Raw genomic sequence first — 26096 nt, 5'->3', positions numbered from 1 at the left:
CTCACCACCTGCAGGAGGGATCATAAGGGGCCGGTGCATAGTGGATCGGGCGACAGTCGAAGGCGAGGCCCCCGACGACCCGATCTCTGGACACGGAAACTGGCTCTAGGGACGTGGAATGTCACCTCGTTGGCAGGGAAGGAGCCTGAGCTTGTGCGGGAGGTCGAGAGATACCGACTAGAAATAGTCGGGCTCACCTCCACGCACAGCTTAGGCTCTGGAACCACACTTCTCGAGAGAGGCTGGACTCTCTACCACTCTGGAGTTGCCCATGGTGAGAGGCGGCGGGCTGGAGTGGGTTTGCTTATAGCCCCCCAGCTCAGTCGCCATGTGTTGGAGTTCACCCCGGTGAGCGAGAGGGTTGCTTCCCTGTGCCTTCGAGTCGGGGATAGGTTTCTCACTGTCATTTGTGCCTACGGCCCGAATGGCAGTGCAGAGTACCCGGCCCTCTTGGGGTCTCTGGGAGGGGTGCTAGAAAGTGCTCCGACTGGAGACTCCATCGTCCTACTGGGGGACTTCAACGCCCATGTGGGCAGTGACAGAGACACCTGGAGGGGCGTGATTGGGAGGAACGGCCCCCCTGATCTGAACCCGAGCGGTGTTCTGTTATTGGACTTCTGTGCTAACCATGGCTTGTCCATAACGAACACCATGTTCAAGCATAAGGGTGTCCATCAGTGCACTTGGCACCAGGACACCCTAGGCCGAAGGTCGATGATCGACTTTGTGGTCGTCTCATCTGACCTCCGGCCGTATGTCTTGGACACTCGGGTGAAGAGAGGGGCGGAGCTGTCAACCGATCACTACCTGGGGGTGAGTTGGATCCGATGGCGGGGGAGGAAGCTGGACAGACTCGGCAGACCCAAACGTACTGTGAGGGTCTGTTGGGAACGTTTGGCTGAACCCCCTGTCAGAGAGATCTTCAACTCCCACCTCCGGCAGAGCTTCGACCAGATCCCGAGGGAGTCTGGAGATATTGAGTCTGAGTGGACCATGTTCTCCACCTCCATTGTCGACGCGGCCGCTCGGAGCTGTGGCCGTAAGGTCTCCGGTGCCTGTCGAGGCGGTAATCCCCGAACCCGGTGGTGGACACCGGAAGTAAGGAATGCCGTCAAGCTGAAGAAGGAGTCCTATCAGGCCTGGCTGGCTTGTGGGGCTCCTGAGGCAGCGGACAGGTACCGGCAGGCCAAGCGGACGGCAGCCCGGGCGGTTGTGGAGGCAAAAACTCGGGCCTGGGAGGAGTTCGGTGAGGCCATGGAGAAAGACTATCGGTTGGCCTCGAAGAGATTCTGGCAAACCGTTCGACGCCTCAGGAGGGGGAAGCAGTGCCCTACCAACACTGTCTACAGTGGAGATGGGCAGCTGCTGACCTCAACTGGGGATATTGTTGAACGGTGGAAGGAATACTTCGAGGATCTCCTTAATCCCACCGACACGTCTTCCTTTGAGGAAGCAGAGGCTGAGGGCTCGGAGGGGGACTCGTCCATCACCCGGGCTGAAGTCATCGAGGTAGTTAATAAGCTCCTCGGTGGCAAGGCGCCGGGGGTGGATGAGATTCGCCCTGAGCACCTTAAGTCTCTGGATGTTGTGGGGCTGTCTTGGCTGACGCGCCTCTGCAGCATCGCGTGGCGGTTGGGGACAGTGCCTATGGACTGGCAGACCGGGGTGGTGGTCCCTCTTTTCAAGAAGGGGGACCGGAGAGTGTGTTCCAACTACAGGGGGATCACACTCCTCAGCCTCCCTGGGAAAGTCTATGCCAGGGTACTGGAGAGGAGAATTCGGCCGATAGTGGAACCTCAGATTCAGGAGGAGCAGTGTGGTTTTCGTCCCGGTCGTGGAACGCTGGACCAGCTCTATATCCTTCACAGGGTGCTGGAGGGTTCATGGGAGTTTGCCCAACCGGTCCACATTTGCTTTGTGGATTTGGAGAAGGCATTCGACTGTGTTCCCCGTGGCACCCTGTGGGGGGTGCTCTGGGAGTATGGGGTCCGGGGCCCCTTGCTTAGGGCAGTACGGTCCCTTTACAACCAGAGCAGGAGCTTGGTTCGCATTGCCGGCAGTAGGTCAAATTTGTTCCCGGTGCATGTTGGTCTCCGGCAGGGCTGCCCTTTGTCACCGGTTCTGTTCATAATTTTTATGGACAGAATTTCTAGACGCAGCCAAGGGCCGGAGAGTGTCCGGTTTGGGGACCACGCGATTTCATCGCTGCTCTTTGCAGATGATGTTGTCGTGTTGGCAACCTCAGACCGGGACCTTCAACATGCACTGGGACGGTTTGCAGCCGAGTGTGAAGCGGCGGGGATGAGAATCAGCACCTCCAAGTCCGAGGCCATGGTTCTCAGTCGGAAAAGGGTAGCTTGCTCACTTCAGGTTGGTGGAGAGTTCTTGCCTCAAGTGGAGGAGTTTAAGTATCTTGGGGTCTTGTTCACGAGTGAGGGAAGGATGGAACGGGAGATTGACAGACGGATCGGTGCATCATCTGCAGTAATGCGGGCGATGTACCGGTCTGTTGTGGTGAAGAAGGAGCTGAGCCGTAAGGCAAAGCTCTCGATTTACCGGTCAATCTACGTTCCTACTCTCACCTATGGTCATGAGCTGTGGGTCATGACCGAAAGGACAAGATCCCGGATACAGGCGGCTGAAATGAGCTTTCTCCGCAGGGTGGCTGGGCGCTCCCTTAGAGATAGGGTGAGAAGCTCGGTCACTCGGGAGGAGCTCAGAGTAGAGCCGTTGCTCCTTCACATCGAGAGGAGCCAGCTGAGGTGGCTCGGGCATCTATTTCGGATGCCTCCTGGACGCCTTCCCAGGGAGGTGTTCCGGGCACATCCCACCGGGAGGAGGCCCCGGGGAAGACCCAGGACACGCTGGAGGGATTATGTCTCCAGGCTGGCCTGGGAACGCCTCGGGGTACCCCCGGAGGAGCTGGAGGAAGTGGCCAGAGAGAAGGAAGTCTGGGCGTCTCTGCTTAGACTGTTGCCCCCGCGACCCGGCCCCGGATAAGCGGAAGATGATGGATGGATGGATGGACTGTGTTTTAATTTGTGTCTGCCATCTCACAACTCTCTCGCATGTGCTTTGCATCTGTTATGAGAAGTATTGGTTTGGGTTGCAGATGGCATTAAACTGCAACATGTTCACACACAAACTGCACTGATGTCTGCCATTCCCAGCATCATTAGAAATGAGTCCCGAGTAGATGTATCTCCGTGACCTGTAAGGCATAAGTCTGAAAGTGCTTTCCCCCCCTTCAGTTATGTACATGACAGATGTAAAGCTCGGGGTGGCTTTCTCATATTACAAAATAGGATTTCCTCTTAGCTAAGGCTTATCAAAGAGTCATTAGAAAGAATAAAAACACAGTTGTATTCAAGTGCGTTCCTCTTATGGGACTTAAAATGTATATTCTACAGAGCCATATTTCATGGTGAACTTTTGACACGTGAGAACAAAAATGGCATTGAGCCGAGGCTATACAGTGTGAAACAAAAGAGGAGGCACTGAAGGACAAGCGATGGGGCCCTTCGGCTGCTATTCTGGATTCTGGGAGCATGTGCCGCAGGTCCAATGACAAAGAGCACCTGCTGGTGTCACAGAGCTCTGGGGGAAGCTGGAACATGGTTGGGTAGTGGGGGGCTGGGGGTGGAGTTGTTGTCTGAGGCAGAAGTTTATGAGAGACATGGATGCAGGGGTTATTTTCAGTAATGTGAATTGATCGCAGCGACTCCGGGTGTTTTTGAAGAGGACCACCAGCAGGTCTGTTTGTGTGAGCTGAGACCTTTACTTGTCATTCACTTTTTAAGCAGGTGAAAAATGGCAAACGGTGCCCCAGTTCCTCAAAAGGTGTAGGGCCTGCTGACACAGACTAATGGGCCCAAGTTCATGAGGTTAGTGCACACCACATGTGTGTTAGTGGAAATGCTGGCTCTGTCCAATTAGGCCTACATAAAAAATATATCTTTCTTCCAAATGTATACTGCTTAAAGGGATAGCTCACCCAACAATCATAATTCTGAAGTTACTCACTTATCCATGTCATTTCAAACATTTTTCAGTAGAACCCGAATCCAAGTATTCTGAAACCATTTGATGATTAACTGTTGAGTCAGTGAGTTGAACTGAAGAATCAGATTGGATGGACAAACAGTTTTGTTTAAGATATATCCCCAAACCTGTATAAGTGTATTTATAACCAAGCAGATTTCGACAGCTATTGACTATTATAGTGGGAAATACTGCCATTCTTACAAATATTTTTCTTTGTGTTCAGCAGAAGAAATAAATTAATACAGATTTGGCTGAACTGGGTGAGTAAATGATGACAGAATTTTTATTTTTGAGTGAACTATCCCTTTAACTGGATAAAACAATTAATTGACAAGATTTGACTCATAAGAATGATTCATGAAATGCTATTTCATTTTTTTTTATTGTTTATTTATCGCTACTCCTTTTATGCACACACAGAAGAATTAGTGCACGATTTTATATGTTCCTCTCACAAAACTATTGTATGACCTGAGGACCAATTGTATGGTCTGTTTTGGAGCTCAACAGCCTCAGCTCTCTTTTAACTTTAGCATGTTATTTGATATTTCATTACTGTTAATATTTTAAATGTACTAAATTGCAAATTCATCCATCATTTCAAATGTGTATAAACCCGATTCCATAAAAGTTGGGACACTGGTGAATAAAAAAAAGGAATGCAAAAATTAATCTATTCAAAAAACTTATATTGTATTCACAATAGAATATAGATAGCATATCAAATATTGAAAGTGAGACATTTTTAAATTTCATACCAAATATTGGCTAATTTTGGATTACATGATTTCTTTTCATTCCGAAAAAGTTGGGACAGGTAGCAATAAAAGGCCGGAAAAGTTAAATGTACATATAAGGAACCGCTGGAGAACCAATTTGCAACTTATTAGGTCAATTGGCAACATGATTGTGTATAAAAAGAGCATCTTAGACTAGCAGTGTCTCTCAGAAGTCAAGATGGGTAGAGGATCACTAATTCACCCAATGCTGTGGCGAAAAATAGTGGAGCAATATCAGAAAGGAGTTTTTCAGAGAAAAATTGCAAAGAGTTTAAAGTTATCATCATCTACAGTGCATAATATCCAAGCATTAAGAGAATCTGGAACAATCTCAGTGCTTTAGGTTCAAGGCTAGAAAACCATACTGGATGCCCATGATCTTTGGGCCCTTAGCTGGCACAGCATCACATACAGGAATGCTACTCTAATGGAAATCACAGCATGGGCTCAGGAATGCTTTCAGAAAACATTGTTGGTGAACACAATCCACCCTGTCATTCGCCGCTGCCGGCTAAACTATATAGGTAAAAAAGAAGCCATATCTAAACAGAAGATCCAGAAGCGCAGGTGTTTTCTCTGGGCCAAGGCTCGTTTTAAATGAACTGTGGCAAAGTGGAAAACTCATAATTTTCACAATTTTAAGTTTTTTTGTGTGTGAAAAACTTGGACAAGATGTCATCCGGAATACAGAGGACAAGGACAACCCAAGTTGTCATCAGCGCTCAGTTCAGAAGCCTTCATCTCTGATGGTATGGGGTTGTATGAGTGCGTGTGGCATGGGCAACTTACACATCTGGAAAGGCACCATTAATGCTGAAAGGTATATCCAAGTTCTAGAACAACATATGCTCCCATCCAGACATCGTCTCTTTCAGGGAAGACCTTGCATTTTCCAACAGGACAATGCCAGACCACATACTGCATTAGTTACAACATAATGGCTGCATAGAAGAAGGATGCGGGTACTGAAATGGCCAGCCTGCAGTCCAGATCTTTCACCCATAGAAAACATTTGGTACATCATAAAGAAGATTCGACAAAGACCTAAGACAGTTAAGCAACTGAAGAGACATTCCTATTCCTAAGCTTGAGCTATTTGTCTCCTCAGTCCCCAGATGTTTGCAGACTGTTATAAAAAGAAGAGGGGATGCTACACAGTGGTAAACATGGCCTTGTCCCAACTTTTTTGAGATTTTAAAATTTAAAAGCAACTTATTTTCCCTTAAAATTATATTCTCTCCGTTTAAACATTTAATATGTCATCTATGTTATATTCTGAATAAAATATTGAAATGTGAAACTTCAACATCATTGCATTCTGTTTTTCATTCACAATTTGTACAGTGTCCCAACTTTTTTGGAATCGGGTTTGTAATTACAAATGACTTACAAGTTTCAATAAAAATTACATTTAAAGTATATGTTAGTTTGGTTAAGTGTCAGAAAACCTCGCAATCAAGTATACTTTAAAATATATTATTTCTATAATTAGTACTCTTTTAAAAGCACATTAAAGTGTGGTTCTTTTTCACAAGGGTATCCCTTTATGCTTTCTGTGGTGTAATGAAGATTTGAGGAGAGCAGAACTTCTAATTATGAGTTTAGATTACAGCAACAAGAGATTGTTGTGGAGAAAGGCTTAAGTTTAACCATGGCCCATTGTACAAATATTCCTACACTCCAGGCTGAGGTTTGTACTGTGGTTTTGGCAGTGTATCCGATGCGTTCATGCTTAAATCAATCTGTGGTTTAAAAAGAAAGAAAGGAAAAAGACACACATGAAAAGTGACAGCTCAATCTCTGAATACTGTCTGGAGGCGTTGTAAGGGAAGACAGAGTCACTTTCTGCTTCTCTGTTAAATGGTAACCTTAGGTAGCATAGCTGGTGGCTAATGTTAACATATCATTTGAGCTTGTCACCTAGAGGTTAGAGTTACTTCCCTGTTTAGATCTCAGCAATTAATAGTATATTAGTGGCACTGAGTCAACAACATAATACAGTTGTATGCCATGTACCATTTTTGTCGTTTGTTTCGTTGTTAGACACTTACACAGTATGAAATGCATTTTACATGGTACATAATAGCCAGCGAGCCTCCTTTACAACCCCTCCACATCTCATGTGTTTCCAATACACAAGAGATTGTCGAATGTGTCTGTGCAAATGCAGTGATGCTAATGAGTGAAAATCTACAGAACACAAAGTATTGCATACAAGTGCATAACAAAATTAAAGTCACCATGAAATCAAAATGGACTTTGCAGTGTTTCCTGTAAATGTTTTATTCATGAACATAATTTATTTAATGTGTCCTTGTATTCTTTAATCAAAATAACATCTCTGATGACAAGTTTACTGGCGGTAACAGACAGGACAATCTGTAACTTGCATGAAATCGCAGAAATAGCAAACAACAATGATCCAGTCAATTCCCAATGGATAAAATCCCACATTCACTATTCCCTTTGTAGTAAATGCTTTAAATGCAATTTTAGACAGTTTTTATGAAGCTTAATGCCACACAATTGGTTGTGATTGCATGCGCATTGCTGATTGGTCAATGTGCCTTCATTCTGGCACCTACACATCTCTCAGCACAGTTACCAGACCTAAAAGCGTAATGACTGGAAAATACTTTAACTTGGGATTTGATGGATTAAAATAAATAAATAAATAAAAATAGTATATATATATATATATATATATATATATATATATATATATATATATATATATATATATATATATATATATATATATAATATATTATAATATATATGGTGCTGGCATTGGTCGTCAGGGTGGTTCAAAACAGCAGCGGAAGCATTGGCTGCAAAATGAAGTCAGGCCTCCAGGTTTTTCTGGGAAAAAAAAGTTCTCCATGGTCCAAGGTCAATGACCTGCTCTGTAGCACTCTCCAGTCCACCTCGGGGCACCTGCTAATGTCAGGCCTCTTTTAGATTCCCCAAATCGCGGCTCACCACTGGTTATTTTCAGCAGTGCTAAATGATCCCAGTGACCCTGGAGGTCTGACATGCAGCTTTTTTTTTCTTTACCAGAAGTCAAATGCCATAGCATTGCCCCGGGATCAAAGCCTTCAAAGTCAAACTCTGCTTAGGCAGCCATTGAAATCAGACCCCTGAGTCCAGCCGAGGATGTGGATGGAGTCGGATCATGGCCTAGCTGTAACTCAGATGGTAGCCAAGTGGTGGGGGCAAATGCATTCTCTCCCCCCTGTGAAATAGTTCTTTTATTGGGGTCAAAGTATAGCTAACTGTCGTGGCTCAGAAGGCTCATTAAGTTGCACCTAATGGACAGAGTGTTGAATATTTCTGTAAAACTGTGAACACTATGTTTGCGTTTGTTTTCCATGGCCTCACGGCACATGTGGCTCTATTTAGGGAAATGTTTTTCGGGAAGTCTTGACAGTTTTTGTATTACTTTTCCACACTAACATGTGATGACATGCGGTCCTTGAACTTGAGTGGGCCAACTCATGGAAAATTAATAAATAGACAAAAATGTTATGACGAGTGCGTGTCAGACCACAAATAATGGTAGCACACAAATGAGCATGGCAAACAAATAACTTTTTTATACTGCAGTAAAACTTGTTTTTTCTTTCTTAGATTAAAATAAATACAAAACATACAACTATATTTCACAATTTTACCATTATTTCCCATAATTGCAATATTATCCCCTGGTTTCACAGGCAAGGCTTAAGCTAGTCCCAGACTAAAATGCATATTTGAGCTGTTTTAACTAAAGCAACTTGTACTGACATATCTTAAAATGTCAGTGCCATTGTTTTGTCTCTATCGGTTTAAGTACTCTAAGTAATCTATCGTTCCCCCCCCCCCCTTTTTTTTCTAAGGCATGTTTATAAAAGCAATTTAAATCCTTTAATTAAACTAAAGCCTAATCCTGGCTTAATCCAAGCCTTGTTTGTGAAACCAGGCCTACCCTACATCTCTTAGTCTTACAATTTCACTTAATTTTTGTGATTGCTCATTTTTGGTACAATATAAATAAATAAAATCACAGCCTTATGCGGTTTAGAAATCGCATGTGCTCAAATCGTGATTGTTTTGCGATTAATTGAACATCACTAGTACGTCTCCTCCTCACAGTTTTGATTTTATATCTCAGTAATACCCTTATTTTCTCCAATTACAACATTATAGCGCGGAAATTTACTTGGGCACCGCTGAGAATGCCTGAGCACACAGCACTCTGTTATACAAAGTAAGTAGACAGTATAAGAAGAAGTATTAGCGTTTGCCATGTGGTTGATGCCCAGTGTCGCAAGTTGAGCAGTTTTGCTTCGTCCCCTCAAAGTTATGTTGTATTTTCTCCTTAACGTAAAGGTTGAGAGTTCCATCTATCACTATTTTCCATGTTTATAGTGTTATTTGTGGAGTAAATATATAGGCTATAATCTGTGTGTGCACATGGCTTTTTTAAAAATGGCGTGCTGGTGTTGGTGTTTCATGTGCGTTCGGGCATTCAGCATACACTGATAGTTCCTATTGCACTGGGTTAGACCCTACTCTGAAGTAGGATCTAATTAAGACTAAAATTGTTCCCAGGTCTTGCAGTGTAAACATGCCAAAAACCAGGTAGTTTTGCCATTATAACTTTTTAATAACTATGAAGTTATCTAGTTCAACTAGTGTGAAAGCCCCTTATATTTCTTTATATTCAATGTTCAATGTTGAATTTATTTATAACACAGTTCTGTACAAGTACCCCAAACAACATCATTATAAAATCACATTATATTCTAATTGCTATATTCCAATTATATTCCAAGAAAATAAACATAATTTTGAAATTGCTGTTTCTTTTCCATATTTGCGAATTTTTTCGCGAATATTTTCGCGAACAGTTTTTCTCGTTTTTGTATTTCAATATGGTATGCTGTATCTCACAATTTATATTCCCCTGTTATAATAATAATTTCTCGTATTTGCATCATTATATCTAACATTAAATATAGCCTAATATGACAGTTAATTATATAATTTTTTTTATTTGTGACTTTTCTCACAAATGTACATCATAATCTCATAATGTGATTTCATACCACACACTATGAAATGGATATGGATAGGAGAGCTCCTGGGAAAAAGTAGGTTGCTGCTGGAAGAGGTGTTAGTGAGACCAGCAGGGGGCATTCACCCTGTGGTCTGTGTAAGTCTTAACGCTTAGTGATGGGGGCACTATACTATAACAAGCATCATCCTTAGGATGAGACTTTAAACCAAGGTCCTGACTTTCTGTGGTCATAAAAAAAATCCCAGGATGTCCTTCGAAAAAGAGAAGGGGTGTAACCCTGGCATCCAATGTGGCAAATTGTCCCATTGGCTTCTGTCCATCATCATGGCCTCCTAATTATCCCCATATACTGATTGGCTTCATTGCTCTGTCTCCTCTCCACCTGTAATTAGGTGCTGGTGTAATATGTCACATCATCCAGGTGGATGTTATTCATTGGTGGTGGTTGTGAAGATTGCCCTGTTCCATATGTAAAGCAATTTAAAGTGCTATATAAATGTAACAAATTATCTTTAATTATTAGTATTATTACTTTATTCCTCTGAAGTGGAAATTAGTTTTCATAATAATATGTAATAATGGTATTCTAAAACTTTGGCCATGTGGTTCTTGCTAACTTCAGTCTCTTCATGCACTCTGACCTCAGTATAAATTGTGTGCTTACAAACAGGCCATTAAAGGTTCACCAAAAAAAACGAACATTAGCCCATGATCTACTCACCCTCAAGTCATCCCAAGTATATTTGACATTCTTCTTTCAGACAAACACTAATAAATAATAACAATAAATAACTTTCAGAGTTATATTAAAAATGTCTTGGCTCTTCCAAGTTTTACAATGGCAGTGACTGTTGGGTCATTTTTGAAGTCCATAAAAGTGCATCTGTCCTTCATATAACTGCTCCACACGGCTCCAGGAGCTTAACAATAAAGTAATAATTAAAATAATAATTTTAATAAAGGCCTTCTGGAGCGAAGCGGTGCATGTGTATATGAAAAATACACACTGGCGCTATACTTTTTCCGTAAGTTTAATACAGAATTTGCCAGAAGCTACATAATTTACTTTATAAAGTTTTAAATATGTAAATTTTTCTTACACAAATCATGGAATAATTTTCATCTTTGGGTCAACTAACCCTTTACACAGGTTTGCATTGTTCATAACCTCGAGGAAAACAAAATGACCAGTCTTTTGGAGCCAATTTTTTAATATAAAATGCTGGGTCGTGAAACATTAACTACACACAACCTCTCTCTGTTCTTCCCTCCCTGGATGTCAGTCTGTGTGTCCTTTCCCTTTCCTGTCCCCTACCCACCCCGTCCAATATGCAGGATATGGCGTCTGGCCTCTTGACAGATAATGTGACACACACGTGTGTGGACGGAAACTGGGGCTGTGAGCCACAAAGGGCCACAGTGGGTCCTGGCCCCTGATAACATCAGGGAAGGAGAAGAGAAGAGAGGTGTCTACGGGAAGTTACCAGGTTTGGGAAGGCCTGGAGAATCCCGGTTATCTCCCAGAGGAGTCAGGACATGGAGCGTGGCCCTCCCCGGCAGCAGGCCAGGCTTTGGAGTGTTGGGACCTTTGTTTGTCATCACCATTTCCCCTTCATCCTGTGTCATGACCTTACAGAGTTCATTTCAAACTGAGAAGTTATTGACTGCTTCTTAAAGCTTCAGAACATGGAAGAAGTTGACCATCAGAATGAATAGACTCGACTGCTTGCTATCAAGGAATTTGTCAAGGAAAAAGGTGTGCAAGAGTGCTTTAGCTGTGGAATGCAAAGCGAGAACCACATATTGTCATTTGGACTGAGACATAACAAATATTTCCTCTACAACTTTACTTTCCAACAATGCTTTGTTTGGTGGGGTTGGGGTTATAGAGTAATTCTGGTCCAATTTGAACGTATTAAATCGATTTTGTAACCAATTGATGATGCTCTCTAATATATACAGTTAATAGACTATTATATCATGTAACTAATATGAAATCTGAGATTGATGTTGTATCTATAACACTTTGCAATAATATTCAATTAGTTAATTATGATTATCAACTAATAATGAACAACACTTTTACAGCTTTATTGATTTATATAAATAAATATTACTGAATAATATTTAAAGGGTTAGCCAACCCCCTATAAAAACAAAAACAAAAACTGACTTTAATTCAACAACTTCTTCTCTTCCATGTCAGACTCGGTGAACGCATGCGTCATGCTGATCACGTGAACAGCGTCGGCCAATAATGAGCCGGCGTTCTGACGTAGAACCTGGAAGCGCTGCACTGTTTACTACACAAATTTTTGAATTATTTTTTGTTTTGTTTTTGCACTCAAATTATTGTCATCTTTTTGAATTTTCATTTTTGGATGAACTAACCCTTTAATAACTTTAATAATTAAAATGATTTTATATTTAACATTTTATTTCTTGAATTTATTAATCCAGGTTAATTTTGTGTGTATACATTTTTTACGTTTCAAGTTATAGTTTAGTTAGTATATGAAAAAACATTAATTAATGATTATATTGCATACATTAAAATGAATCTAGATTCATAAATTCTGTAATTAAATGAAAACTTATTGTTACTTCATACTTTATGAATTTACTAATGTCAACATGTTTAGTTTAGTTTAGTTTAGTTTATTTGTTTATTTTCGAACATGAGAGAAATAAAAATACAATAATGTTCAGACATTTTTAAAAGAAACAAGTAAAGATGAAAGAGAAAAAATAAAAGAAAATAAAAGAAAAATAATAATAAATAAAAGAAAAAATAAGTTAATTCTATCTCATGAACGAAAAAGGAGTAGGAAGAAGTAAAACTTATATAATCCTACCCCTTTAATTATTATTTTTCTTTAAATAACATACATATGCCTACGCCTACTCATACACATATATATGTTGAACCTTATTGTGAAGTGTCACAATTATATATAATACAAACATATGCATTAAGTCTACTAAATAACTTTTCCTCTGTCCTGTAAGCATATCAAACCCAGATCTTGGCTTTGAGGTTAGCAATACAACATCTGCGCCGGTTACATCTGCAAAATTGATGACTTTAGGATGCTTGGGTCCACTGCAGAAACCAAACTTCAGGAAACTTAGCCAAATCGTTCAGTGGTTTGTTCTGAGTGCGGAAATTTTCATCTTGTTATTGTTACAGATAAAAACTTTGTACATCCCTTCCACCGCTGCTAGCCTTTCATTTTAAAGAGAAAGCTCCCCTGTGCCCTTTAAAAAGCAACGCACCGTCACTCGAATTTAGAGAAAGCTGTTTGCTGGAAGACACCCAGGTTCTCACTCTTTACTGGATCAGACTACTGTCCTCAAGAGCTTATTTCTGAGAGTGAAAGAATTTGATTACGGGCTGTTTGCTGAATGATGCCTTACCTGTCATAATCTTTTGATATCTGCCTATCAAGATTAATACAGTATTAAACTTGGCCTGTAAATCAATGTCTTTCCCCTTCTTTTCGTTATCTTTTAACACTGAACGGGTCTTTATTGTGGGCAACTTGTGGCCACCTGGTGAGGAACCTCAACCAGCATTAGAGAAGTAAATCATGCTTGTGTTTTAGACGCAGGCTATAAAGTAAATCTACTGACATTTCCCAACTGAGACCGTTTACATTCCTGCTTCCTTAATTCTGTCACTCCCCTAGTTTTCTAATGTGCCAGTAAATCTTTTAGGCAATGAAAAAAGCTAAGAGACTGATTCATGAGCCATGCAAGGTGTTGTGCCTCATCAATGTTTCTCTTAAAAATCTGGTTCCACTTGTAAATTTTAGCTAGCACAATCATTAGCGGTCTGCGAGGCATGGCAGCCGCAAGGCTATCCTTTTCAGAGTTAAAGAACTCTCACGCCGCCAAGTCAGTAAATTCAACTGACGTTTCGTATGTTTCTCTAGTTGTTTTTGTCATGCTGCCTGTCCTCCACTTTTCCCCTTTTAAGAAATCATGCCCAAAGCAACAATAGCTAGAGATCTTTTTCAATAAACTCCAAAGATATAAGAACCACCGTTCTCAGAGAAGCTTGATCTCATTAGGAGACAATCCTCATGTCCACACTGCTCAGAGTTTGCCAAGAAGGGTTTGAGAGGGGGGAGGAATATGATTCCGTCCCCTCCGGTCGTACATAACCGAAGTGGATGGGGCTGGAAATAAAGGTGGAGGTTAAAAAGTACAGCTGGTCTTTAAACTGCAGTACCTCTACCTTAAGGATGGCTTGATTTATGGAGGTCTCTAATGGTATCTCTGTCCTGATCTGTGCTGCCTTTCACCCTTCTCTCATCCCCAGCTTTAAACTCATCAGGTTCTTTTAGGGCCCCTCGTTAATCCTGGTGCCTACAAAGGAAGGTACGGTTGCAGAGAATTAGGGATTTGGGTCCTCCACCCTCTGCTGTCCCCTGCTAAATGATGAATGATAAACTGATGAGCAAGCCTAATCCAGAGAAAACCACTCCCGCTGGCTGCCTTTACATCCCCCATACAGATGTACTCCTGGGTGGAAATTTGCCATGAAATCGGGAACTGGTTGGTGCAGAATTCCTTATATGACGGTTTAGTGAATGAATAGGTACAGTTGACCTTCAGTCCAGAGGCTTCGGAGTTACATTCCCTTTTTATGCTTTGCTACAATAGTGGGTCGGCCATATTCCTGTCACTTCCAATGAAAGAGATCCTGTGTATTTTTATGAGACAACTCCCTCTCTTCTGAATGTAATTTCTCAGAAATTATTTTCGTATTGTCTTTCATACTAAAGTTACAAAGAATTGAAATTGCTTTAATTGATTATAGTTTAATTTCAATTTCAATTAAGGTGGTCCTTGATTATTATTTTCCATTTTTTAACTTTAGTTAGTCTGTATTGTTGCTGTTTGAGCATAAACAACATATAAAGCAAAGTTATTTTCTTTTACAGAAATCGCTTTTTAAGGACTGTAGCAAATGGTTAGTAGGGACTACAATAAGCTACCGGAAGGTTTGGTGACATCCCAAACCCTAAAATTTACATAAACCCTGCCCCCGGGAACATGCAACAAAGTGGGTGTGGCCATCTTGGGCTGCTTTGTTGTAGTAGATCACATTTAGGACCTTTAATGCAATACAGTATGTAAAAAAAATGCAATAGCATGTCATAAAGCAAGATGAAAACATATAACCGCAATTAAACTAAACCATACTTATCTCCATGCAACATATATTCTCTGGCTCAGTAGGCATTTCTTCAGTTCAAACGAGCAATTTATAGATTATCATGACAGAATATGCTAATTGATGACTTGAAAACTCCACATCAGCATAAATTAATTAACTACTCATTCAGAAATGTCCTGTTGCATTCTACGTTGTCACTTCTTGAGTCTCTCTATCATTGTCCAACTCTGGCTTGAACATAAAAATGCTGAACAGTTTATAGCATTTTCAGTGTGTGTCTGTGTGAGGTAATCGGAGCTGCTAACACAAGCTTTTGAAGCTCCGCCCTCTTCCTGAAGCTCCACCCTCCACTCATTTGCACAAAAACTGAGCGTCTTTGCTCATCCTCAAAAAGTGACAATTTTAACATGCTATAAAAATGATCTGTGGGGAATTTTGAGCTAAAACTTCACATATAGACTCTTATACACTCAGACTTTAATTGAATGCTGTAATTGTATTGAACATCATCCTGCCCAGGGACCGCAGATGCAAATTAGCTATTTTAGCTAACTCTGGCACAACATTTGTGTTGTGTATGGTCCCTGTTAAATAAATAAATAAACTAAACTAAACTTATGTTACATCTTGTAATAAGGGCGTGATAGGATCCATTTAAGAATCTTTTATTCATGTAACTTTTTCCTCTTTATTTACTATATGTTTAAAACTAGCAGCTACTCTCAACCTGCAGCTATGATGAAGTCCCTCATTTTATCTGTAGGTAATACTATAGTAAAGTTATAAAGTGTTATGCAATATGGTAATTTGAAGCTTTAGGAGAAACTTAGGGCACAGTATGAGCCAATGAGAGTCCTCTTTAGGATATTACCTGAGGCTTACCGCACACACTATGGCAGGTTTATAATTCTAATTGCATGTAATTATCATCTTGTCTTTGTAAATTAGATGATAATAACATGGTTGGGCAGTAAAAGTGACAAACCTATCCCCACTGTGTGGAGGGTCTTTTGTTAGACGATATGCTAAGTAGCAGTGATGGAAGCCTTGATGACAGCTCTGCATATTGAGTGATGTAAAGCCACGGCAATTTGCTGTCATCCCTAGATAAGCAGACAGGTACAAAGTAAAAGGGGGAACGAACCGTTGAGCAGACTAATAGACTAGGTGGCTTCGCTCCTCCGAGGACCCCTCTGTCTTTGCCATCAGGGAATGTTTTCTAATGGCATCTGAACTGGTGGTTTCCGTCATCTAGAGAAAGAAGAAAGCGGCCTATACGTCGACTTAAGACGACACAGTCACTTTCGACAGCCGACTCTCTCCCTTTGTCTGCGTAGGGGGATATGAGAGCCAGACTGTGAGAGAGTTTGAACATATGTGGCAGATCAAAGGAGTGACCATCATTATTTTTTCCTGTCAACATCCCGGCATCCTGTTTAGCTAGTACTGATAGAAAACAACCCCTCCCCGCTCACATCAAACATATGGAGAGACAAGGACATCAGATATCCTGCGTCAAAATGTGTCCTACGGCAGATTATGCTTGCATACTAAAGCTTTCCGTGATCGTATGTCGGAATACACCTCAGTGATGGGTTTTAGTCTGATGATAATGTGGTGCGGTGGCTTTTCTGCCTCTTGCAGACTGTAGGCAGCTGTGGCGGACAGACAGAGTGGTCGTGTTTCAGCCGTAAAGGGCTTACGTTTAATCCTGTGTTGTTGCTGTTCAGTGCCGCCTTTATTGTGTAAACCGTTTCAGAGCAAATGATGGCTGCCGCAGAGTAGAAGCGGCCTCCGTTCATCTCGAGTTCTTCTCGCTGGCGTGGTCTACAGCTTCTGGCTGTGTGCATGACAGTCTGTTGTGATCTCTATGACAAGATCTGCTCCCCAGGGGGTCTGTAGAAGAACACACACACGATGACACACATATGTGCATGCACACACATACACCAACCCCCCATCTTTTTCTCTTTCCTCCACCTATCTCCCTTGTTCTCTCTCTCTATCTTCCTCTCGAATACAACAACCCCCCCCCCCCCCCACACCCCCCTTCTCCCTCTCGATGTAACCTCTCTGGCTAGACACAAAGAAAGCGAGAGAAGGGCCCTTTAAGTTGCAGATTGAGATCTCAAGTGCTGACACAAGAGGAGGACCGATGGGGCTCTGGAGTGATATCTTTGTATTATGTTCATGGTCTCATGGTGCTCATGGCTGCTAGATTACACTCTGATCTAATGCTGACAAAAAAATAACCAAAGCTAGCTGCACAGGAAACGGTCTCATTTGTGGCCTGATTGTTTGGTAGCTGTCGGTGGATAAGAAATGCTACATAGTTAGTCATAGTCATCATAACCTATACCACATGGTCCAACTCTTTTGTGCTTGTCGTAGTCCTTTCAGTCAGTCAGCGTGAATCCATCCTGCTCTGTCCATTTCTGCATTTCTTGGAAGACTTTCTGTATGTTGGAACATAGATGTGGAAATTTGCTTCCAATCAGAAACGAGCATCAATAAGGCATTCCATTTCATCTCAAAGGTTTTGTGCAGGCCAGTCAAGGCCTTCTACTTTTGATTATTTTTTTAAAATGTATGAATTTGTTTTGATCAAAAGGGCTTTGTGATGCTAGCATAGAAAATGACCCTGCATAAACTTTGCAGCAAAAGTTATCTAGATTATCTTATAAAAACTATTATTTTATTAAAAAAGTTTGAAAGAACTTTACACACACACACGCACGCGCACACACACACACACATACACATATATATTCAAGCTTGGTTCCCTTGTTTACCTATTATATCTGTGTGTACTGTGTATTGCATGATTTTACTGTATGTTTATATTATATATAATATTATCATACATGCATTTGTGTAATTTAAATATACGGTAATTTGACAGTAGTATATAGTATGTTTTTATGACTTTTTATCTCCTCTTCTTACAAAATGTCCTTAACCCAACACTACAATAACATTAATTTCTATAATAATTTAAGACTGATAGTCTTTCAAGATTTGTCAATTTTTGTAAATACTGATATAAAGTTTGTATTTATTTAAATTATTTTATGATTTTCTTTATGTCATGGGAAATTTTAACACTAACCTTAGATATCAATTGTATTCAAACACGTCAAAGATACAACATTTGGCTTTTTATTGTCATTTTAATGTGTAAATCATCTCTACCGAAGTGTTAAAATAGTAATAATTAAAATAAATCATTGCTGTGGTAATGACAGTTTGTGTCGATAAGGACACAATGTTAATGACACATGTTAATAATGTAACCTTAACAATAGGTTACTGTAGAGAAATACTTATACAAACAGCTCAATGTTAGGTCAATGTTAGCACAAACGTTTTTATGCTTTTCAGGGTACTCACATTGATTCATGTTTGGATGAGAGACAGTATTTTAACTTTGAAAAAGATACACACATCACCATTAAATCAGCAGGTGCTCCGCATTGGATCACACAAGAAATGTAAAAGTGAATTCTCAGAAGAAGCTTTAAAGGAACTATTTGAAATGGACCGGCTCTGTTGGCTAGCTCTACGAAAAACCATGTCAGGCTCTTTAACTAATTTGAAATGACTTCACAAATGCCTTTGTCAAAGCAGACAATCTTAAAGTAACTTGATGATGATCTCATGGGTGTAGGCACCCTTCTCCGTTCTGAAACGTGATTATCCATCGGAGACTACAAAAGTGATTTTTGTGGAACTCGCATGCATGGAATGATTGAAGCTGGCGTCAGGCATATAATGTCATACTCTGTCCATACTGTCACAACCCATTACTTCTAAATGGACTTCCATCTTCTTGAGTGAAACCTAACGAAAACAGTTGGGACAGCGAGCAAATGTGCCGTCCCCGTATTTTTAGTAATGCACTGTACATTCAATTTTAAGGCTGTGGGTTAGTTTCCAGCCAAACCACAGAACACTGCAGTTTGAGTCTGCGGCGAAAGCTGATTTGACAGAGATATCTGACAGCTGTGATTGTTGGCTATTCAGCCATCAGATCAGCGCTGCAAAATCGAGTTGAGAGAGATAGAACATAATGCGAGGAGAAACAAGCCGATCGCTTTAGAACTCAGCCAGGCGGGAACGGCACGAACAAACATTTAACAGTCATGTCCCCTTCCAGTCCCGTCACTCACGGATGTCTGTACTGGTCAAGTATTTTGTTGACATTTGTGAGAAAAGTTAAAGGGGAAAGCAATGCAGGAGTATTTGGAGTTCACGTTTCCTTTTCTGGCATGGTCAAAGTGGATAGCCTGAGGCGTGCTAACCAAAGGCTGGACGCAGGTATAATAATTACCTTGCCGTGGAGCATATTATCCTCACACACCTCTTACGGCCTGATGAGGGCCTCTAAAGTCTTATCACTGTTTTAATGTAAGCACTCAGCAGAGAGAGCAGCGCCGCAGGCACAGACATGAAAGAGGCTCAGCTCCAGTACTCCACTCCTCCGTGTTTACATTAAGCACCAGGCTAAGAGAGCAGACTGTTTCACACACACATACAAACTCTTGCACCCTTCCATGTTTTTCCCCCCTTCTTTTTGCTCAGAGGTAGACGATTGTGTGCACTCTGTCGAACAATTCACTTTCGGCTGTGTAAAAATCATTCGGCAGTTGGCTAGATATGCTCTGATCTACAATTTCAGAATTATTTAATTATTTACTTTGGCAGAAATTTATTTTTTGTAAAAGTAATTCAAGACATAAATGTATGTATGTATGTATGTATGTATGTGTGTATGCATGTATGTGTGTGTGTGTGTTTGTATGTATGTATATGTGTATGTATGATGTATGTGTGTTTATGTATGTATGTGTATGTGTATGTGTGTGTGTGTGTGTGTGTGTGTGTGTGTGTGTGTGTGTGTATGTATGTATGTATGAATGTATGTATGTATGTATGTATGTACACTCTCAGAATTAAAGGTGTAAGGTTACTGGGGCAGTACCCTAAAGTACAAAAATGAAAAGGTACATCCTAAAGGGTATATAATTGTGCCTTAAAGGTACATATAAAAACTTTAAAAGTACATATTAGTACCTTATTGTTTTTTTTGTTTTTTTACCTTATGGGTACTGCCCCAGTGATGGGGCTGTAACTTTTTTGTAACTATGTATGTACTGTATTTATGCATATGTATGTATGCTGTAATTATAGTTGTTGGTGAGCAGAGCAGCCAAAATCTGTATTAATATCCAATGTAAATGTGGATGTGGATGGGGCTTTAACCAGAAAGTTAAAGTTCTCAATTTCACGAGAAGCCCGTTTTATGTAAATCTCTTCCCTTTCTAGCTTTCATTTAACAAACTTGTATTGACATCATATAATTATAAAAAAATCTGAATGTCTTCTAATAAATCAATATAATTCAATCTTAAATAAAATGTAATACAATAATTATTCATCCATCCATCCATCCATCCATCCATCCATCCATCCATCCATCCATCCATCCATCCATCCATCCATCCATCCATCCATCCATCCATCCATCCATCCATCCATCCATCCATCCATCCATTCATTTTCCAAAGGGACTTTCTGTACAGAGTTATGTCAGCAATATCATCCATAACCTCAAATAAGAGGACTCTATATATAAAATATCTGATTAAAGATCATTGAATTAGCCATTATAGTTATCTAGAAAACCAACACATAAAAAGTGCAGATCTGAACAACCATAAATACTGCATAAATGCGTGCCGTATCTGGGAGAGGGAGATGGAAATATATCATTTTTATATATATTTATATATATATAATTATTATTATTATTTTTTTAAAGCTTTAAAATACCATGATGTAGTTTGCTCTCTTAGTTCATATCACTCTTGTCAAAACTCTTATTTCTGAGAAACGCACAACGGCAACACGGCTATTTGATGTGTCCTGAGAAGTTTACACTCATATTTGCATCATATGGTACAAGGTTTAAAACATTTAAATAGACATATCAAAAAGATGTATGGTTTTGATATCACTTGTCAAAGCCCCAAAACACTTTATTGTTCTTAATGTTACATGCAGGCCTACTTTTTACAGTAATAAGTAAAGTTAGCAAAAATTACAAGCAACTAACCCAATAAGTACATGATGTTAATTAACATTACTCTTTTTTGAGTACTTATAACTTATTTGCGTGATTACACTGTAAGGAAACCCTGAAGTAAAGTTTAACCCCAAAAATGATATTTATTCATATATATTAATGTTTAAAAAATGGACAATTATGCATTTTGATATTGTCGGTCACAAAAATCCACATGCCAACAGCCTTTTTAAAGACATATTATTCTTGCAGAAGCCTGCCCCTTATGTTCCAGGGTTTTGGACTGAACACATCTTTTCAGATGGTTATGTTCCATCTGTTAAAGACGTATCTTACCATTAGGGATCGGGGTGATAATGCCACCTCTGTTACTGCGCTGCTAACCTTATTATATGTCTTTCAGATAGAAGACATCTGTGAGCCACTCCTCTCATTAGCTATTTGATGTATGGATGACATGCCTGGGTTAGGACTATATAACATCCTATTAGAGATAAAAAAAAAAAATCAACTTTCTGATCGACGACTGTACTGTGAGTTATTAGCTGAAGAACATCGGACAAGTGTGAGCACTTGATAAATCCTGACTCGCCACAAACGTGCAACTACTATTATTCTACTTCAGTTTTTGCTATATTTTTCTGTCTAAGATTTAACTAATTATTTAAGATATGAGGGTACCAAAAGTGAAAACCTGACTGAGCTCTTAATATTGGTATGTATGGCTTTGCTTCTTAAATATATCTATTGTGTCAGCTTTCAACTCCTCCCACAACTCCCTTGTTCTCAGTTTTTTTTTTTTTTTTTAAATAATTCTCCTCACATATTTTGCTGTCATCATACTGATGTTTTTGTCAGGTCTGGCCTTGGGGCTAGCAGAGCAGCAGGTTTGTCCTGTGCGTTTAGTTTAGTTTTTTTTCTTCTATCCCATCTTGCAGTTTTTCATTATTATGGGTATCCGCCTTTGTATTTCAGGCAGGCAGAGGGCTTGTGCAGAGAGGAGACCAGAGAGGCAGTAAAAGTCAGCAGTGGTAACCTTGTCCGCCCATGGTCACGGGTCATTTTACAGGCACGCTACGGAATTCATTTCACTAAGAAGGAGAGAATGCGAGGGAAGAGCCAACGAGTGGAAATAGGAGGGGATTGAGAGGGACATTGATGGAGCAAGAAGGAGATGATGAATTTGAATAGCAGCAATTGTACGGTTACAACAGCCTGATGTCTCTTTTAACCTTTTTAATCAATATACATGGCAGCATTTGGCTGTTAAATGAACATTTTTTGCTATTTCTGATGGATCATCTTAGTAAACATCTCTGATTATGCTTTCAGCCACTTTTGCACTCTGCCAAAAGTCATTTTCGATGTGTTTTTCGGCCAAAATTGCACAGTGTCCACTTTGTTATTTGATAAGGTGTGTTTATGTGTGTGTGTGTGTGTGTGTGTGTGTGTGTGTGGGCTGGTAATCACTACATTATGGGGACAAAATGTCCCCACAAAGATGGCAATATCCGAAATCCTTGTCCTTGTGGGGACATTTTTAGGTCCCCATGAGGAAAACAGCTTATAAATCACACAGGATGAGATTTTTTGAGAAAGTAAAAATGCAGAATGTTTCCTGTGATGGGTAGGTTTAGGGGCAGGGGCAGTGTAGGAGGATAGGATGTACAGTTTGTACAGTATGAAATCCATTACGCCTATGGAAAGTCCCCATAAAACATGGAAACACGGCATGTGTGTGTGTTTATGTTCCAGGGTTAGTTTGCTTAAAAGGTATTCAGATGTGTGTTATATAATTAATATAACCAAATTTGTATATAACATGACGTGTGTGTGTGTGTGCGTGTGTGTGTGTGTGTGTGTATGTTTGTGTGGTCCTGGTAAACCCTACGTTATGGGGACAAAATGTCGCCATATAAATAGCAACATCTGAAATCCTTGTCCTTGTGGGGATTTTTTTTGTCCCCCATTTATTTAGTATAAACAGCTTATAAATCATACTAAGTGCTGTTTATATATATATATATATATATATATATATATATATATATATATATATATATATATATATATATATATATATATATATATATATATATATATATATATATATATATATAAAGGCAGAACGTTTTCTCCGATGGGTTAGGGTTTGAGTATAAAATAACAGATCTCGGATATAATTAGTATTTTTATTCAATAATTATTCAATAATTTGATTATTTTAGTAAACATCATTGGTCATAATGGCAGCAAGGCGCTTTGCACCCTGCCAAAAATAATTTTCACTATCTTAATAACTGTTTGGCCAAAATCGCCCCCATGTGCGATCCATTGTTTGCTTTTTCATTCAATACGTATTTGAAATATGCCATGATCTTCGATAAACAAAAAATATACTGGCATTTGGCATTGAGTTATCGTAACTATTATGACGGCGTACCACAGTTTTTCCTATGCTGGAAACAAAAGTATCTTTTTTGTTTATAACCCAAGTCCGGTTCTGTCTAAAACCAGCCTTCCCAGCCTGCATGTGAGGCTATTGTTGAGACTACGCTGCGCTTTGACATGTACAACTCCGACAACAGAAGGGAATATTAGTAGACATTCTTTGAGAAATCAGAGAACACAATTTAAGTTGGGATATTGTGTATTTTATTGGCATACGTGCACACATTCCTCTTCCCTCTCTCTCCGTGGTATAATTGAGACCAATAGGCCGAGACCCAGGTGTGTAATGAATATTACAGACAAGATAGTTACACAACATCTCAAGCTAGCATTGTGGCCTCCCTCCCTAAAGAAAGACAATGGCTTTTTGTATTTACTCCCATTTCCTTCCCTAATGAAGTCACAGATTAAAGTGAAGCGACACAAAGGATTGTCTGTTTGCAACGAGAAGCACCTATCCAAACACAGTGAACGGGGGGCAAGCCTCTGCAATTAACCCTCCGTAGCTGGAGAGGGCTGGGCAGATTAGCTTGCAGTATGTTACATTATGACACCGGCGTCATCCGCAAAAGGTGCCGGTATCACGGCGCAAAGAGTAAAGTGTGAATAGGTTTGTACATACACACAGCAATCTGGCACCTGCTCTGCACCTCAAACCAGAGCAACACTTTGGTGTTGTATTAGAATGTTTTTGCCATCCATTGAGGGCTCTGATTGAGCTGCAGTGGTGATGTTTTTATCTTGTTCATATCACTGCACTGATTCTCTGGATTATTGTGATTTTTGCACCGAATCGTCAAGTCACCTTTATTTATATAGCATTTTGCACAATACAGATTGTTTCAAAGAAGCTTTACAGTGATAAACAGGAAAATAACGATTCAGTGATGCAAAATAAGTTAATCAGTTAGAGTTGTGCTCCTACAGGTTTGATTTGATGTACAAAAACACATTTTCAGGTTTCCAATTTAGAGCAGGCTTTTTGACTCTAAGGCCCTTCTTCTGGAATTTCTGTTATATAAAAATAACCCAAAAATGTATGTTGTTTAAAATCTGTATTATTAATTTTTTTTTGTTGCTTTTAATTAAGATTAAGATTGTTAATGTAGCTAAATATAGCCTAGTAAATAAATATTTATTATTATTATTATTATTATTATTATTATTATTATCCATAGTAGTAGTATTGTTGTATAAAAATAAAGGCATATTGTGGGCCCCAGATTTTGTTGTTGCATTTTTATTCTTAAAAAAAAAAAAAAAAAAAAATATATATATATATATATATATATATATATATATATATATATATATATATATATATATATATATATGCAACAACAATAAAATCTGGGGCCCACAAAACCAATAAATAAATACAAATAATTATTTATATATATTTATATACAGGGAAAAATAAGAGTGTTTTCAAGTGTTCCCTTGGTTTGGAATTTATTTAAACTAAACTTCTGATTATAAAAATAATTGAAAATATATATATAAAAATGCAAAGAAAGTCTGGGCCACACACAATAAGTGTCAAAATGATTTACTATAATCTTAATCATCATATTTTTTAGGTCATTTATTTACATTTCAACATTCGACATACCAGAGGTACATTTGCACTTCTGTAGTGTAGAGTCTTCTTCTTCTATATATGTATATATTATTTATTTTGTTATTTATTTATGAGATATATGTCCACTAAGGATACATTTCTGCAAGCTATTTCTGGGCTGATTGTGGCTGTCCTTGCTGTGTTAATTATCTGTCTTATATTTGTGACCTGCTGTATTTCAGTGTTTTGAGATCTCCAGTCACCATACACTGCTGCTCATGTAGAGCAGGACGCTTAATTAAATTGCTTCAGTTGGCTTAATGTGTTATGATATGATACTGGCCTCCCTCCCCCCTGAACCTCCACTTCTAAATAAGATGTAGTGTTAGATGTACTGTAAGTCATCGCATTCTGTTTTGCGCGGCTCTCTCCCATTAGCACCTAACACTTAAGAGATCTCTGGGTAAATGATCGACTCTCGCGACAGTTATGGGTCTCGGGCTGCAGATGACAGAGCTTTTTAAAGACGCAGTAAATTATTTTGAAAGTAAAAGCAAAGTCTTGCTTTTTTTTCTTGTAGAATGTGTAATGCTGGCATTTAATTTATTCGCCGTTCGCCTTTATGGTCGTATATTCGTGACCTTTGGAGTTTTTCGGTGCACTCGTGCAATAGAAGCATTTAATGTGCAGTTACGCTAGAGCTTAAGTTTACAGAGCTCCCGCCTGGTGTTTTGAAATGGTTGGAATACATTTAATTGGAGCAGTATGGGGTTTTATGGAGGAGCTGTCTTTGGTTGCGTGCTTTCCCAACCTCTTGACCCGAAGGCATACACCTGGTATGGGGTCAGGTTACAGCCTGGCTTCCAGGCTTGCAGGTCAAGACCTGGAGCTTCACACAGTCTAATCCCTTGCATGGCAACATACTTGAC

At 39.8% G+C, this 26096-nt stretch overlaps 1 long non-coding RNA gene across 3 annotated transcripts in view; it reads left to right on the top strand.

The window, feature by feature from the left end:
- Positions 1–26096, top strand: part of LOC137043518 (uncharacterized) — a 339081-nt gene that overhangs the window by 115046 nt on the left and 197939 nt on the right. The window contains exon 4 of one of the 3 annotated variants that reach the window (XR_010898505.1): positions 11169–11699. The exons of the other annotated variants lie outside the window; for them this stretch is intronic. This is a non-coding gene — a long non-coding RNA (uncharacterized lncRNA). Of the gene's footprint in view, positions 1–11168; positions 11700–26096 lie in introns of those variants that run through there. 3 annotated transcript variants of the gene reach the window in all.

This window comes from Pseudorasbora parva, chromosome 16 (assembly GCF_024679245.1).
Source record: "Pseudorasbora parva isolate DD20220531a chromosome 16, ASM2467924v1, whole genome shotgun sequence".
Taxonomy (NCBI): Eukaryota; Metazoa; Chordata; class Actinopteri; order Cypriniformes; family Gobionidae; genus Pseudorasbora; species Pseudorasbora parva.
The sequence above is the reverse complement of the archived record's forward strand: the minus strand, read 5'-3'. Positions and strand labels throughout refer to the sequence as shown.